Here is a 17785-nt window from a genome sequence, read left to right on the forward strand (position 1 = left end):
GCTTCACGGTGTTAAGGGAGACACCAGTGAGAGTGAGAGACAGAAAAGAGCGAGAGAGGGAGATGGCTGAAGGGAAGGAGGAGTGGACCGGGTCAAGAAAGAAAACCGAACTAAGGTGACCTTGATCATCCTGAGCTGTCAGCGCTGCGGAGAGAAACATCACACCGACCCGCCCGGCCTCCGCAAACACACACACACACACACACGCTGTTTGGCAGTGACCGTTTCTACCTGATCATCCAAGAGACATCATCATCGATATCTGCAGATTTCCTCCTAGTGGAATTATTTCATGGCACCAGCGTCCCTTTTGGATTTTTGACAAGGAAACCCCATTGGATCAGTCCCTGCTGAGTGTGAGTAGAGCTCTGTGTCAGAGCTGCTTTCACAAATAACTGATTTTAATGGCGATGTCACGCATCATAAGGTCAGCTGATCGTGTTGTGGCACTTATTGTGTTACAGTGAGGACACGATTTATTAAAACCCAAATCCACATCCGTGACGCGATGTGCTGATGTACACGAAGCCACACCCTCAGACAGCATTCAAATAACATTGTTGTTTCTGCCACATGCATGAATGAACCCTGGCCTATTTACTGAGGACACAGCTAGCAGCATTCACTGCAGGACTGCATACTAATATTTCTGACTGTTGGACATCCACTGACATATGATTTTACTCTTACTGTTTTTTGAAAAGAAAAGATTTGAGACAGTGTACAAGATTCCAAACTATAGTCCAACAATTATTATTAAATCCTTGAAAAACGTATCTGATCTGATGTTTCTATGGAGATATTAAACATAGACACACTGTCTTAAATAACCAGCCTTTACTTGCCAACAGCTCATCTTTTTAGTCCTTTCTGCAGACTGGATAAGGAGGAGTTTTTACCTCTTGACATATATGGTTGTGTTAGTAGGTAGAAGGGCTTTGTGAGTGTTAACCAGGCATGACTCGTAATCCCAAATCTGCGTGTGCATGTTGGCATCTTTCATCCACAGATTGTATAATCAACCAAACCAAACACAGAGTGAATACAGTGTTCAGACTGCGGGAAAGACGGGAAAGACATTCCAAGGTTGTGGTGCTGTTAGAACAGAGCCTGAGCTGAAGCCACTGCTCACCTTTATTGTCATCGTGGTCATAGATGTGCTCGTCTGCTATAGAATCATTTTATATCAGGCACACTCATCCATCGCCAGGTGTCTGTTTTCTTATGTAAGTACACAGACAGCCACCTATTCTGAGGACACACAAACACTTATGCATAGCACACACACACACACACACCTCTTCTTTCTTTCTATTTATACTCTGTTTCGCTAGCTGTTTGATCTGACACGAGGTGAATTAGATGATCCAGATCTGTGGTGTGTTTACAGTCTGGAGCCTGCTGCACATCTGCAGTGACACACTGAGCCCTGCTGGGCAAAGGCAGAGAGCTGCAAGGTCGCTGTGCATGAGCACTGCTGTATTTTTACTTCAGACAGGTTACTCAGGATCATGCTGGTCCTGCGAGGCCACTTGAGTCGTCTGTGCTGTGACGAGGGCCTCTCTGGGCGACTGGGAGATCAGGAGATGTAGGCTGTATATTTTCCCTAAATTTCCATATTCAGATTGGTGTGTATTCTGAAGTATCCTTTAAACATCAAACCCCTCAGTCAGTGGTTTTGCCTACCATCTGAACTTCCATGCGGGGAAAACAAGAAAAAACTATTTCCTGTACATGGACGAAAGAAGTAGCACATGCTCATTATATAATGCTGTTATCAAGAGTTGCTCTTAATGTCCACCTGCCTTCTCAGTCATTTAGCTCCGGATGAAAAGTAATGTCTGCAGTGGATAGGCTGCGATTTATTCAGCTTGCTGGCAGGCAGCACAGTGCAGACTCAGCAGCTCTTGGAGTTTAAGACTCTGTAGGAAAAGAGAAGGCACGCTGATTGGTGTGGACTTCGATGAGGGTCCATGCTTCTCTCATCCCTCCTTCCTCCTCTCCAGGCTGCAGTACCTGCTGTCTCCTGTCTGTAAGGTGGACCTGCTGACCCAGTGGAGCTCCAGCTCCAGAAACCCATGGCCCCATTTTCACTCCACTAGTGAGAGGTGAGCCAAGCTGGCCTCCCCGGCCCCCTCCCTGCCCCCGGCCCCAGACCCGGACCCGGACCCAGACCCAGACCCTGAACCTGACCAGCGGCACACCCACGAGGAACAGTATGTGAGCGAGGGCGATTCCGGCCAGCTTGACACACTCCCGGCGCCACCCGACTGCAGGGACGCCGAGACCATCACAGGTAAGTGTCTGTCACATAGGCAGCTTCTCTTCAACTTCATATTATAAATTCTAATCAATAAGAGTTTATACAGTGTTAATGGTATTGATAAGCAAAAAATCACAAAGACCAGCACATCCATGTAGCCATGCATCCAGGTGGAAGAATGTACACAAGGTATCAAAAGTAGTAAAAAATTCCCTCTTAGGGTCATACTTTTATATGTTCCTATATCATATATTCAGTATGTGTTATATTATTAGATATTCTTCACACTGGATCATTAATGTGTGAGTCAAGGTGGAGCTACCTACTTTATACTGTTGGATGTTCAAATTATAAAGTGATTGTAGCTTTTGCACGTATAGCACAAGTGCAAAGTAACTAAAACGGTCAGATGAATGTAGTTATGTAAAAAGTCCATTTGAGTGTCATGTCGAAGAGTTTTAACAAACAGACAAACAAAAAATAAGTGAAAGCACATTAAAAATGTACTTCAGCACAGCACTTGGTTAAATCTACTTAGTTACATTCACCACTGCTAGCATTTATCACATGTATAACATAGGTATGAACTACTGAGTGATACTGAATGGGCTGAGCCTGAGAATATACATGATACACTGCACTGACATCATCAAGACCTGCAGTCCTCCTCCAAGCTGCAGTATATTCACTGTCCTCTCTGTGATGTTCAGATGTGTGCAACAGCACCGACCTGCCAGAGTTTGAGATCATCAGTCTTCTCGAGGAGCAGTTGCCGGTGTACCAGTTGCGGGCCGACACCGTCTACGGCTACGACCACGATGACTGGCTGCACACTCCCCTGGTCGCACCGGACACCAGGTTCGACCTGACCAACGAGCAGATCGAGGAGACACTGAAATACTTCTGTAAGTCTGGCTAGAGTGCAGTCAGCAGCAATGACGTGATTCTGTATATGTTTAGTGAGGTGTTCATGCTCTTGGGGAAGCATGCAGGATCCTTTGAGCCGTCTTGTTTTAAAGTCACACAGTGGAAATGTAGTTAAGACACAGATGTGGAGGTACACTGGAGATTAAACTGAGGAGATTTTATATGTGGGGCTGGTGTGGGAATACATGACTTGGAAAGTGAGGGATTTACACACCTCATTTAAACCCCCCAGTGGTGAAGTTTATCTGCCGTGGTTGTGTCAATATATGGTTGAATCTCTTGACAGATTGAAATACATTTGACTGTATTAGTGCATGTCTACATTTTATTTCATTTTGGTTGGGGAAGAAAAGAAACCACTGAGTACATTGAAGTACATTAAAAATTCCCTAATATTCTTTTTTACATTTTATATGAATTAAACAAGAGCATTTCAACCCATTTGAGAAAATATTTTCATTATCATGTAATATGTTGTAATACTATACAACAAATTGTTTGCTATCATTGCTTGTATTGGGGTCCCTTAGAGATTTCATCCACTGCACAGAACCACTCGGCCTTAATGGAGTTGCATAAAAGTAGTTTCACAGGCTCGTTAATGCCTCACCATGTCTTTAGTCTAGTATCTGATCATCTTCTGATTCTAACTCAATTTCCTATAGCAAGAGCTAATGTTAAATCCTGTAAAGAGCTGTTTAGTGTGTCTAAAGGGAGGCTTTCAAAAGACACCATTAACAAAAATTTGCAGGCATAAAATGATCTTTTTACAATAAATGCCATTTTTAATCATGGTATTTGAAGTTGTTATCAAATAGTCTCTGTCTAATACACTCAGAAGCCACATGATTAAATAAAAGAGGCTTGTGGAGTGTCTGCAATGCTGGCTTCCTCATACAGGAAACCATATTTTTCGGGCCATTATGATTAGAGGTCTGTGTAACTAAGTTTAAATCTTTTCTACTTCAGAGGCTATTTGTGTAGCTGCTGTTTCTTCCTGCTGTATGTGCCACGTGATAAGTGGTGTTTGTTTAATGCAATACCTTACCTCTACTGATAAATGAAATTGTAGCCTCCCTCCACAAGGTGGTGCTCTCTTTGCTGTCACTAACAATTTCCGACTTCTTGTATGTGTTTTCTGAATATTTGGAACCATGCAGATGCAATGCTCTATATGCCCTGTGTTTTTATTATTATTTTTATTTTTAATATGAACACTTTGTAGGTCTTTCAGTTGACTTGGTCAACTAAGCTTTGTTTGTCTGTTGAACTTTCCCTTTAATACAGCTAAAGTCCTTTTACATAGTTCCAGGTTGTATGTCATCGCTCGGATGGTGGATGGGCTCTGTTTGCAGCATGATTAAGGGTAAAGAGCTAGTGTGCATGCGTCGGGGGGGTTGTTTATGGATGAGGATCACCTTGGTAACAGTTGCTGGGGGCAGACAGATGTTTAGCAGCCTTGCACATAGCAGAAGAGAGAGCGATCACGGGGCTGAAAGAAATGAGAAACTGAGATGATTCAAACTGAGAGATGAGTCCACATTTTAGCCTGACTGCCCTGATTGGCTCTCTCCTCCATCCTGCATCCTCTAAATGACGATACAACATCCACTTCCTTTTCACCTCCAACTCAGCAGCTTAAGAGCCTTTCCAAAGACACACTTTCTCTCTCTCTCTCTGCCTCCCTCGCAGTCACTCACAGGGGCGTGCATGTGGGCGGAGGGTAATTCAGTCTGTGGGCCTGTTGCATGCTAGCTGAGCAGTAGCAGTGAGAGAGGGACAGTGAATGGATCCTTGTTCTCACCAGTCGTCTTTTCTGCCTGTCGGTCATTCTGGAGCTCAGGGAAGAGATGGACAGCAAGAGCATGCTGGACAGATTAGCAGGCGATGAATGTGAAGTGGATGACTGGTACTATAAGGAGGACAAGAGAGGTAGAGTGCATGTCTAAAATACAGACAAGAAAGACTTGGGATATAATAGTAATTTAATTGTGGCATTTCTTTCCTGGAACAGTTTGTTTACTGGCCACAGCTGATTACAAAGTGATATTTTGTTATATCAGGGTCTGTAGCAACAACAAAATCAGCCTTTTGAAACATTTCTCTGGACTTTGTTCTTCTCATTAAAGGGAATCTCCTGATGCTCACCAACTTTAAATTTACTGTTTTTACATATTGTTTTTTATTTACATGTGTGTGTGTCATGATGTTTTTACATCACACACACACACAGAGAGTTCAGACAGTTTGCTTATTTATATACTTTGTTTATTTTCAGGAGAAACCCAAAGCTCCTGTCATGAAACAGCAATCAAATTATCGCGTGCTGGCTGTAACACTAACAGAATTACGGAGGTTTAACACAATGTATTCAATAACTTTGTACAGCATGTTATTGATTACAACTCTGAAGTCAATAAGAGCGTTCACCTCGGGGCTACAGAGCCAACCTCTGTGCGCCATGGAAAACAACTCCTGTGCCCTGCACTCTCATATGCTAACATTATATCAATAATATGTTAACCATGACCCATCCATCACCTCTGTGTTACATAATGTGACTGCGTGCCATTGTTCACGTTCACGTTTCACAGCAGATGAGATGAGAGGTCATCGGAAAGCACCCACTGAGTTTAGCTCTGCACATCCTCGTTTCCTTCTCCTCATTCTGTTTGTGTTTGCTTTATTACCACAGTGCTATGTGCAGACAGAGTGGGCCAGATGACAAAGACCTACAATGACATCGATGCTGTCACACGTCTGTTGGAGGAGGTGAGATGGTCTATTTTTGTCGGTTCTATCAGTGTAATTCAAAGCTGCACTAGGAAGGATTTTTAATTAGTCTAAACGAGGCTGCAGCAGAGAGGAGGTTGGGCTGTGGATTTGCTCTTTTTGCCCAGATGAAGCAGGTCGGTCGTATGAACAGTTGCAGAAAATCCCTTCAAAAGAAATTGATTAAATAAAGGGAAAAATACAGAAAGTGATGAGTGAATTCTGACTCTAAATTTTAGCACCGGTAGTTGAACATCCACCCAAAGCAACAAGAGCAACTGTAGTTTACTAGTGTCATATTGCGTGATGTGGGGATACTGATGCTTTGCTTAGCATCGTTCTCCTCTCTTCCAATAGAAAGAGAGAGATTTGGAGTTGGCTGCAAGAATTGGACAATCCCTTCTTAAGAAGAACAGAACTCTGACTGAGCAGAATGACTATCTGGAGGAACGAGTGGGACAAATCGCAGAAGAGGTTTGCTCACACACACATTCAGATTCATCAGGCGCTCATAAGACAATTCAAGAGTTATTTTATTAATTTGACAAAGCAACCCCAACTCAAAATCCCCTTGCTGGGATGTTTTTATAGCTTTCATTTCTCTCTCTTCTTCAGTGGATGGAGTTTCATTAAATGAGAGTTGAACAAATCCCACCTGCTGATAAGGACCACAGCTGCATCATAACCAACATGTGTACTATTGTACTTTTGTGTGAATAAGCAGTAGCATGTGTGTTTTCAGATGTACTGCTCAGCATATAACACATTACTTCCTGACAGACGTGTAACTATGGCCACTCGAGCCAACAAAAAAAACACCCAGCGAAGTGAAAACATATAACATAACCAGAGCTGCATCGGTCGCTTTCCACCACTGTTTGTTATGTCATTGCTGTCGTTGTGACTACTGCATTGCATTGTGGGATATTATTGCCCGCAAAGGGTCAGGTGCTTGCATACTGTTTTTCATCAGAAATAGCATGCATTTAGGTGTTGGGTTCAGACATACTAAAAAAGTAATATGCTTGAAAACTCTGAGCTATAAAGGGAGTAAAAGCTAGCAGCCTAAATGTCACTGGAGTCTGATTTTATCAAACTGTTTCCAATATCAGGAATTAACATTTATGCTCAGTCATTTTGTTGTGCTTATGGAGAAAGTGATCTCACATGACAAAGCAGATTTTACAGCACAGTGAGATATAGATCAGCTAACATTGTCCGCTCTCTTCCAGGTAGCCCAGCTGCACCATGAGCTGAACCTGAAGGATGAGCTGCTGCAGTTTTACACCAATGCAGCTGAGGAGAGCGAGGATGAATCCAGCAGCTCCCCTACGTTAGCATTTGTTAATCAATATCTCTTTCTATCTATAAAAGCCTGATTTAATCATTTCGATTTGAAGTTTTTGGAATGCAAACTGCAAAAAAGTGCTACATACACATACACATAAAAGCCAGTTTAACATTCATTCCTATAAACTGGTACACTGACCTCTTAGCTGCAGGTTTCAGGCTCACTGTGTGTTTATCTCTGCAAAGGGGCAAGAAAAGTAAAGTGGAAACAGCTTCGGGAGGCTTTGTGAGCGACACACTGCAGAGGAAACTCAAAGATCTGGAAGAAGAGAACCTGTCGCTCCGCTCAGAGGTACACGCACACACGCACACACCATGTAAGGGACTGAAATTATTAGGAATGTGGTTTTAAAAACATCTGTGTGCATGCAGGCTAACCATCTGAAGTCTGAGACAGAAACATATGAGGAAAAGGAGCAGCAGCTTGTCAATGACTGTGTGAAGGAACTCAGTAAGTCTCCATTTCTATCTCTGTCTTTTACACTGTTTTCTTGTATATATATCCCTCTCTTGAACTAAACTTTCCGTCCTATCAGGGTTGTCCAGTCTCCAGATCTCCGCCATAGCGGAGGAATTGGCTCGTAAGACAGAGGACGCTTCCCGGCAGCAGGAAGAGATCACACACCTCCTCTCTCAGATAGTAGATCTGCAAAAGAAAGCCAAATCTGTGAGCGTGGACAGACACCATAAACCCATTTGAACTTGCTGTGCTTGTTATAACATTCTGTTTGTTTTGCTAATTAAAACCTGTGTGTGTTTCTAGTACGCGGTGGAGAATGAGGAGCTTTCTCAACACCTGGTGGCAGCTAAAGATGCCCAAAGGCAGCTTACAGCGGAGGTAACTTCCACATCAGTGTCGTAACCACAAATCCTTTCTTGCCAGCCTGATATCAGACTGTTTGATTTGGCTTTGAAAAGCTCATTTTAGTGTCTACGTTGAACAGCTCCAGGAGCTGGAGGAGAAATATTCAGAGTGTATAGAGATGCTACATGAAGCCCAAGAAGAGCTGAAGAACCTGAGGAACAGAAACTACCCTGCTGGAACCCCTCGCCGCTACCATCCCCTGGGACTGTACCCAATGGTGAGGGAATGTGTGTGCGTGTGTGTGTCTGTGTGTAAATTATCATCTTTCTATCATTCACATGTTTTTCTGTTGCAGGATTCTCTGGCAGCTGAGATTGAGGGAACAATGAGAAAAGAGTTGAGTCTGGATGACCCCGAATGTGAGGAACAAAAGTATGTGTGGACAAACAGTCAGCGTCCTGTATGTGATTTGTTCTGCAAACTGTGCGTCGCACATGACAGGTTCTTCTCCAATTTGGCTTAGAAATAATGGAAAATTTCAGTTGTTATGCCTACAAAAAAAAATGTAGGTCAGTGAACTTCAGTGGCAAAAAAAGAAAATAAAAAATGTCCTTAACTTATTTGTAATTATCTGTGCTCATGCTACTTGTATTATTATAATCTTATCCAGAGAATTACAGCATAATGCAGAGAGTGTACATGTGGAAAGTCAGCCAGGCTAACTAGCTAACCTAGGAAGTGTTACATGGTCACAGAATTGGAGTCTTTGGCTCTGTTAATTGAGAAGCAGCTCACAGTAACGGCTAATACTCTTGTGTTTGGTTGTGTGCAGAAGCCATCGGAAGCGTGTGTTTGAGACAGTTAAGAACGTCAACCAGACAGTCCGCCAGCGTTCTCTGACTCCAACCAACGCCAACATCCCCGGCTCCAACCAGTCTCTGTCTGCTCGTACGTCGCCCCAGTCCAGCGGCCTCTCCACGCCTCACTCCAGCATGTATGGCGGTGATGTCAGCGGAGACAGCGTTGCTCTTGACAACCGAACACAGAGCATCCTGATGGAGACGGCATCCAATCAGGACAGGTGAGGAGGAGCAGGAGAGTAGGTTAAGAGTGAGGACAGTTTTTAGACATCTACATGAAGGGGTGAAGAAGTGCCTTTTAAATTGACCAATTCCTGGGTTCAGCCTTGAGAATTAGTCAGATGCTAACAGTACAGTTTATATCACATGTCCTTGTAACAAATTAACACAATTTTCTCAAGATTCACTCCCAAAAAAAGATTCTTATGCTTGGTTTTGTCTTTGCTGTACAGCAGCACAGAGAGCCAAGAGAAGAAGGCCAGCGGGGCTGAGGACCTGCGGATCGCCCTGCGTCGCCTGTCTCTACGACGACAAAACAACCTGAGCGAGAGACGCTTCTTTGAAGAGGAGAGAGATCGGAGACGGGGAGGACATGGAGGTCTACATGACGGCCAAGAGAGTGTGATGACTCCATCAGAAAGCATCATGTCTCTTGGAAACCTCCATATGTGGGCCTCACGAGGACCCTACCTCCCGGACAAACTCCAGATTGTCAAACCGCTTGAAGGTGAGGGAGAAAGGGAGCACAGGATAAGCTGCAAGGTGGGGAGGAAGTGGGATGCCGACCGACACAGAGGGGTCGGAACAAAGAAAGGGAGCAAGCGGGGCTGGGGGACAGAGTTGGACAGGAGGTGGGAGAGCCGGCATTGGCGAACAATCGAGGGGGAGAAGGAAAGGGGATGGGGATGGGCAAGGAAGACCGGAGCTGGGATAGAGAGGGAGAGAGGACGGAGGTGGGCCAGAGACCGAGCCGGGAGCAAGAAGATTAAGGGAGCGAGAGATAGGAAAGAGAAGCCGCCGCTGTCACTAATGCTCTTCAACTCTTTCTGGTCTTTGATGCACCATCACAAGTCAGGCAGTTTTGCATCTCCACACAGCTATTACAAAGAGACACAGCCGAGAGGATGGTTGTAGGCAGACACACAGTTGGTGGTTATTGGACTTTAAATTAGGATGCACATATGATATGTGCACACTTTACTTCGAAGGCCAATGATTTAATGATGTCAGAACTGCTGTTTTTACTGGAGAGCACCTCTGACCTCAGTGACATGTCTGACTGGACTGTGGTCAGAAGCATAGATTGTAAGTTTGGACCCACAGAGAGCAGCGCCGTCTTAGTTTTCCTCTCGTGATTCAGTGTTGATTGATGGTGGATGCTGTTGGCCTGTGCTGCCATCTGCTGGTATTAATTCACACTTCATTTAAAGGCTCAATGTCTACTGGTGACCCTGAGGCTACCTCTGCTTACACACCTTTGTTTATTTGTATCTCCACCTTCTCATTTCTTACTTACTATTTTGTATTTTTTTTTTTTGTCTTTATGTGTTTCTTTACTCTTTATTATGCATTCATCACTTCCTCTGTTTTCAGTCAGTTTTGTTTGTTCAGGCTGTCACTGCTTACTGTCTCTCTTTCAAGTTCATGTAGCTGACTAATAAAAACCTTTTCTCATTCTGTTTGATCCTCCATTTCATTTTTATCTCACTCCTCTGCTCTCCTCTGCTCATCACTTTTTAGTCTCTGTATTCTTGCCATCTCTGGTTGCCACTCTGATCACTGCGGCTCATTCTGTCATATTTCCCTTCACTTGTATTTTTATGGATATGCTTTTTTATAGACATATTAGTAAAGTACTTCACAAGTACTTATCAGCATTAAATGCCTACTTTAATTGGTTGCCTGGTTACGTGTCATGCTGTTGGTACATAATTCTCATATTAGCCTGTGTGCTAGCACTCTGTGACATCTGATATGTGATATCTACTTGATTACAGCAGAACAGCTGCCCTAATATCACCAGTTACTGCACACTTATTATTGCTGATGAATAGCATGATTTTCTTCACCAATTAATGTTGGAAAGTAATTCAAATCATAGCACACAGCTGTTTGTGAGCAACACTAACAAGTCTTGTCAGAAAAACTACATATCTAAAAGCATTAAATGTGTGGGGACTATAAAAGAACAAGTATTGCATACTAAGTCGTGAATAATACTTCAAGTGTTTGTGCGTGTTTGAGCACATGGCAGTTCTATGCGTTTCTCTCCACCAGGCTCTGCAACCCTGCATCACTGGCAGCAGTTAGCCCAGCCTCACCTTGGTGTGATTCTCGACGCCAGGCCAGGAGTCGTGCCAAAGGGCTACAGACCCCTTGAGCTGGAGCTCGAGCAGGTCTGTCTGTGTGTGTGTGTGTGTGCTTATGTGTGAGTCCATACTGACAGTGTGGTGGTGCTTGTGCAAATCCACCTCTGACTTTTTACTAAATGTGCAACTGTGTTTGGTTTGTTATACCACGTGTTGACAGGTTACTTCTCCACGGCAGAATTTGATTACTTATGTTAGTAATTTTATGGCTTTTTCATTGCACAAATGAAATTGGTGCATTGGTGAAATTATAGTCCTGACTTGAGAGGGAGTCAAATACAACTAAGGTGCACCACAAACAAAATAAGAAACTGCCATTAACACAATGATGTGGACTCTTCTCTCTATGCTGTGCTGTCCACAGGTGTACCCATGGGGTGGCTTTGAGGAGGATGAACCAGGGGAGCAATACTTCCAGAATCTGCCCACTTCCTCGGCCTCTGCCTCACCAGCCGTGCCCTCCGCCTCCAACACCACTGATGCCAACCTTGGGCAGCCTCCAACCAGTCTTGCTCCACCGTCACCACCATCTCCATCCCCATCGCCACATCTTAGCAACACTGACGTCCTGGGTGAGGACATACTGTACACTTATACAGTAAACCTTTACATTGTTGAACCGTTTGGAACACCTACAGAGTATTAAAATGAGTTTCTTGGCTGGCTGTCTGTGTTTGTGTGACTTGCAGCTGCATACTACCCTGGTAAATGTATGGCCCACACCAGCTCCACCTACACCTTCACAACCTGTAGAATCCTCCACCCAACTGATGAGCAGACACGGGTCACGCCAAGGTAAGCAAAATAAGAAGTGTCGTGCTGTTTGAAAAATCAGCTTTTTGTTGCCAACCCCTTTGAGTGTCTCAGAGTTTCTCTTTGATCTCCCAGAATTCTTTCATAATCAACCACTGCAACATTTTGTTTTTCTGCTAAAAGCTGCCATATTCAAACGTATCCCTTATTACAAAATGTCTTAATAAAATAATGGGTTTCTCTAAGAAGAATTACATAATAACAAAATATCCACACATAAACATTTGATGCAGCTTGATGTGATAATGCTGTTTAGATAGGTGGTGCTTTGAGAGTCCCACGGTGTGCTCAATGTGCACTCAGAATTTTACTCAGCGGTTGTTGAAGTGGGATCATGTCCAAGCGACAAAATTCAGTCAGTTGTCTTCTGGAGAGCAGGAAGATACTAAATAATACATGCAGGTGCTTATGATTTGGAGAAACAACACCCCTGGTGCACAACAAATGTCGGTGTTGCACTGTTACAGTGATGAGATATCATGAAAGAACAATTTCAGTTGTTGAAATTATCTAGAAGTATCTTTCCTAGCTTTCTAATTCTCTTTGTTCTTTCATCTTGTTTTTTATTTTCCCAGCCTAAACCCAGTCCCAGCGTCGTCCTCCTGTGTGATGACCAGCACTCTTTTGGGAACCCCTGCTGCTACACCCTGCACCCCCCGCAGACTCAGTCTCAGGCCGTCCGAATCCTCAACTAACCTCAGGCATGCTTTCTAATATGCCAGAAAATGACTTTGTTTTCAGCTGTTTACTGAAGCTAAAACTATATGTCTTTTTACTATTTTTACAGATTGTTCACACACTGAGTTTGTCTTAGTTTTCTTAAAACAAGATATTTACACTAATTGCTACCAGTGAGTTTCACCACAAAAAGCAAATAGGCAGAAGAAAGCAGATTGCACTGCAAGGATCAACATACCTTTTTTTATTTATTTATTTATTTATTTTTTAAGAGAAATATTACATTGCAGAGTTACCAGTCATTATGATGATGTCAACTCTCATTTGTTTCTCATGTTTGTACAGAGATGCAACTCGCACCACCAGCACCTCCCTGGGGTTAGTGCGCCTTCTCCAGGAGAGAGGGATCTCAGCAGTAATGTATCACCAGAGTCAGGGCCTGGAGTATGGCCAGGGAAACGGAGGAGTCTTATTCAGCACCTCTGTTGCCCCCAACCGAGCGCCCAACCCTGACCCTATGCGCCCCTCTACCCCTCCCAACTCCCCCACAGGACAGGGAGCCTCAGCTGTGCCAACCCCCGTGGGATTCGACTTCAAGAGCCCTTCCTACGACAACTTCCTGGCCTCCAAACCAGCCCACTCCATTCTGAAGGAGGTGACGGGGAGGATGAGGGGCAGGCAGAGAGGGAGGGATTGTGAAAGCCAGACAGACGTTAGCGTGACCGTCCACAACCTCAACTTGCTGGACAAGGTGAAGCGGCTTGGTGTGGCTGGAGCTCGAGGGGGTAGAGCAATGAGTCCCAGCCCCATCCTGGGTCCTCTGGGTGGACTGCGAAGATCTGGCTCTCCTTTTGGGCCCGATGGAATTAGGAGGAACCGGAGTTATCCTGCCATGGTTGGAGCCAGCATGGCCATGAAAGCCCCGGGACCTCAGGAGTAGTCTGTAGGGTAGGGTAGCCAAATAGGAGCCAGACAGGGCCAAGGACTGACTGTTGAGCAGTCACCTGGAGCCCAAACACTGACTGACACCGTTCATGCTGTACGATAACATGGCACTACTGATGAGTTTCTAATCACTACTGTGGTTCCACACAGACACTATCCACTCTTTTATGATCTATCGTGGCGACTTATGCTTGAATTAAAAGCAAATTAAGTTAAAGGGTTGTTTCACTCAAAATACAACAACCTCTTTTGGTATGTCATCATGCAGATATTTTTGGTCTTATATGCCCATATTACACAATGTCTCTGAAAAGTCTCACAGATTTCTTAAAGTAATGAAGGTGAAAGGATTTTTTTAAACATTAAACAATTGCATGTACAATTCAACTTGTTTTTCCAGAAAGTGTTCCCGGTACTCTGGATAATCCACAGACCTCACTGCGAACAGTTTTCATTAGAGCAACTTTCTATCAATGAAAACAACACAATTTTTAGGAAATGCACTTTTTTGTGAGGGGTACATCAGAAGATCAATAACACTCTCACATTTGTGTTTTATGTAAGAAACTGGAAACAAGAAGTGACTGAACATAAAAATGACTAAACCAGTGAACCGTAAAGACAGGCTCAGTCTACAGTTCAAAATCCATCAGACAGAAATATAAAATAACAATTTGTGGTTTTAGAGGGAGTCACATGTAGTTGATATTTCTTAATGAGTAACCCAAAATGTGTTATTTTAACTTTAAATTTCTGTATGTAGACAGATTAAACACATTATTTACAACATGGTGGTGAACTTAACAGGTGTTGGTTGCCAGAGTTTTCAGTTTTTGGAGAGAGCCAGCTATCTGGTTCCCATTGCAGTCTTTATGCCAAGCTAAACTTATTGCCGTCTGACTCTAGCTCCATACTTAATGCAATTCGAATGGTAGAAATATTCTCATAAAACTGTTCAATAAAGAAAGTTCAGTTCAAATTGTAATGAAAAACTTTTCACAGTGTGTTGTGTGTACTTTCCAAACTAAGAACCACATTGATTCAGTTGAATTTTGAGGCAGCATTGCTCTGTGAGTGGAAATGTCAGTCTGTCAGCTGGTCAGTCCACCTGACTTTGGTCCCAACAAATTAACAACTGTTGCATACACTTGCCAGATCATGTGGCACAGACATCCATGTCTCCTTTATTACAAATGTTAATAAAGATGGTGATCCTCCTCTGCCAGAATTTTCATTCGGCGAATACTTTTGTTTTTTCCCAAAAATATTCCCATCAGCCTAAGCTGTACTGTGGTTTTAGAGCCAGTTAGCATTTTTACACACTGAACTAACATGGTGAACATGATGACCAGCTTAATAATCAGTGTGTGCATTGTTACTGTGAGCATGTTAGCATTCACGCTGGTATTATGTTAGCATTTATCTGACAGCACCACTCACAGAGCCTTCTGCACCTTTGGCTACTTCATTTTCATAGGGACATCTATAACTTTGGGCACATAAAACCAGTTTTATGTAATTGACCCATTAAAAGCAGAATACCTGGAAAGAGAGCTACTGTCTGGTAAAAACCCAAAACCTCCCACTGCTGTCCACTGACATCCCTGCTTTGGAGACTGACTCTGCTGGCTAGATATAGTACTCCCACTCCTGCCTTTTCTGAATCATATCCACGAAATCCCACACATCCCATCCAGACATACACAGGTGCACTGTTAAATCTGCTATCACACTAGCTATTCGTAGTAACTGTAGCACTAAACCAAGTCTTTTGTCTCTGTTACTGGATTAAGCAACCCTTTTTTTAAATAAATGATTAAAAAATTTACACCAAATAGTTATAATATGTCATTCTTACCATTGCTCTCTCCTCTCAGTCTCACCCCTAACTAAATCCCTCCTGAAGTGATTATCTGCACGTCTGACAAGTCACTTTCAACAAATCGTTGAATAGATCTTATGTCGATACAAGAGATACTTTGGTTTGTACTTTAGTTTGGTTTCTGATTGGCCATTACACAGAAGTTGATGGTGCTTTTATTGAAGTGGGCGGTCAATACGCTGAAGCGACAGCTCACAAAGAGAACGGAGAAAGGGATCTGGGAATTGATTGAGGCTAATCAGTCAATCAGTGGTTGGAAGCTGGTGGAGAAATGAAGCAATATAATACCATTTGTTGATGACTTATGGTTTTCATTTGTTCGTTTGAAGGTTCTATATATGAGATTTTAAACATTAAAACAGCAGCAAACAACTACAGTGTCTGGTATGCGAAGATACTGTGGTTCAAACTCTCTCAAAGCTCTGTTTTACAAGATTTTTTGGTAGCTTTCGCAGGATATCTGGATTTAGGTCACTCAGCAGATCAAATAAACACCTCCTTACCAAGCTGAATGCTGACTGTGCAGCTGTGTGGAGAGGCAGAATATTTTCACTTTACTTTGACCAAACTGGAATTGCTGATTATTATAACAGTGGGAAGACTCACCAGTTTTGTTTTTTGACAGGTTTAACTTATGTGTGTTTTTCAATATTTTGCGATGTAAAATGGTCTTGGTGGAGTCTGTTTCTAGTTAGGGCGAGATGTGACCAGTGCCCTGTTTGTTTTGGTCTGAGGTACTGGTGCTCCAGTGCGACATCTAGTGGTATTGAATGTCATATATAGAACCTTACAGCGCGTGACAGAATTGTCACAGCCATTGTTGCACTTGTGTTTATTTATTTCAAAATTCCTGTGAATTTCAAAATTATGTTGCCTCTTATGTGTTCACTGTATATACTGTCACTAAATTGTCAGTAATGACATCTGAATCGTTATGTGTAGTACATAACCAAGAACCACACATCACTGTAAGTATTGGGGTGACCATGTAACTTTTTTTTTTTTTTTCAAATAAATATTCAGTCATTAAACAGTGAATCAATATTGCCCTCTGTACAAAATCATTACTCATTCAAGTCCCAGACAGAAAATCATTAGTTACCCTCCTCCAGCAGATGGTGCTCATGAACAGTAGTTGCTATGTGAAGTATGTTGTATATATCTGTCTACACAGTGGTACTTTCATAATCCATTACCCATTCACCATCTGTATCTCTTGTGCTATGAGGGGTAAGATGATGGCTGCTTATTAAACATCTAATAGCCACAGGGTTGAACGAGAGGTGAGCAATAATCCAAAAATGCCGCTCAGGCAGTCACAAAGTCTGATTAGATGAAATGAAATCTAACTCTGTTTCAAATGTCACTGACATCTGTTGCAGTGGATGTTTGTCCTCTTAGAATAACATTTGTTAGTCTTATTTGTCAAAACATTAAATTAGCTGTCTCCTGTGAAGTCCATCATCAGAGATAAATATCCTGTTCTTAGCAAAGAAATAAGTGAACACTGTCAGTATTTTTTTGTAATTTGTAAATATTATGTGCTGAACATCAGGAAGTTAGCAATGTGAGCACATAATGTTAAAATATGTTACTTCATTGGCAGTAGAGGTGCAGTAGGCATGCTGCTCCTCCCTATTCACAGTCTCTGTGCCAAGTTACCATACAGACATAAACGTGGTAGTCTATCGGTCTCCCGATCTAACTCTCAGCCAGAAAGCAAATAAGCATATGTCTCAAATGAGTGATGACGCGTCCTACATCGCTGTCTTTGAAACCTTCATTCCTGTATTATGTGGTGATGGTTGCTAGATGAAGCTGTATTACGTGAGCCTGGAATTAGGAGGTTTTGGAGTACAGTCCAAAGCATCAAAGACAGAAACTCTCCTTCCCTGCTTTTACCATAAGCTCATCTGTTTCTGATGCCAGTAAAATACCTTTGAATTGACTAAAGCTGTTCTGAAGTTAAAGAATGGAAATTTTGGAGACAGACAGGACAGAGAATAAAAGGGAGTATACTGAGCCAGTTCCATAGATGGTTCAGAAAGAGCTGGGACCATCTGCTCGTCGACGTGGCTGGATCTTCATTACAGCCACGCTCTTGGAGCTCATGTTATTTTC

The 17785-nt window shown here is 42.9% G+C and overlaps 1 pseudogene; it reads left to right on the forward strand.

The window, feature by feature from the left end:
- Positions 1 to 2112: 2112 nt before the first annotated feature.
- Positions 2113 to 16692, forward strand: LOC124074848 (annotated as a pseudogene).
- The last annotated feature ends 1093 nt before the right edge of the window (positions 16693 to 17785 follow it).

Source organism: Scatophagus argus, chromosome 17 (genome assembly GCF_020382885.2).
Source record: "Scatophagus argus isolate fScaArg1 chromosome 17, fScaArg1.pri, whole genome shotgun sequence".
Taxonomy (NCBI): Eukaryota; Metazoa; Chordata; class Actinopteri; family Scatophagidae; genus Scatophagus; species Scatophagus argus.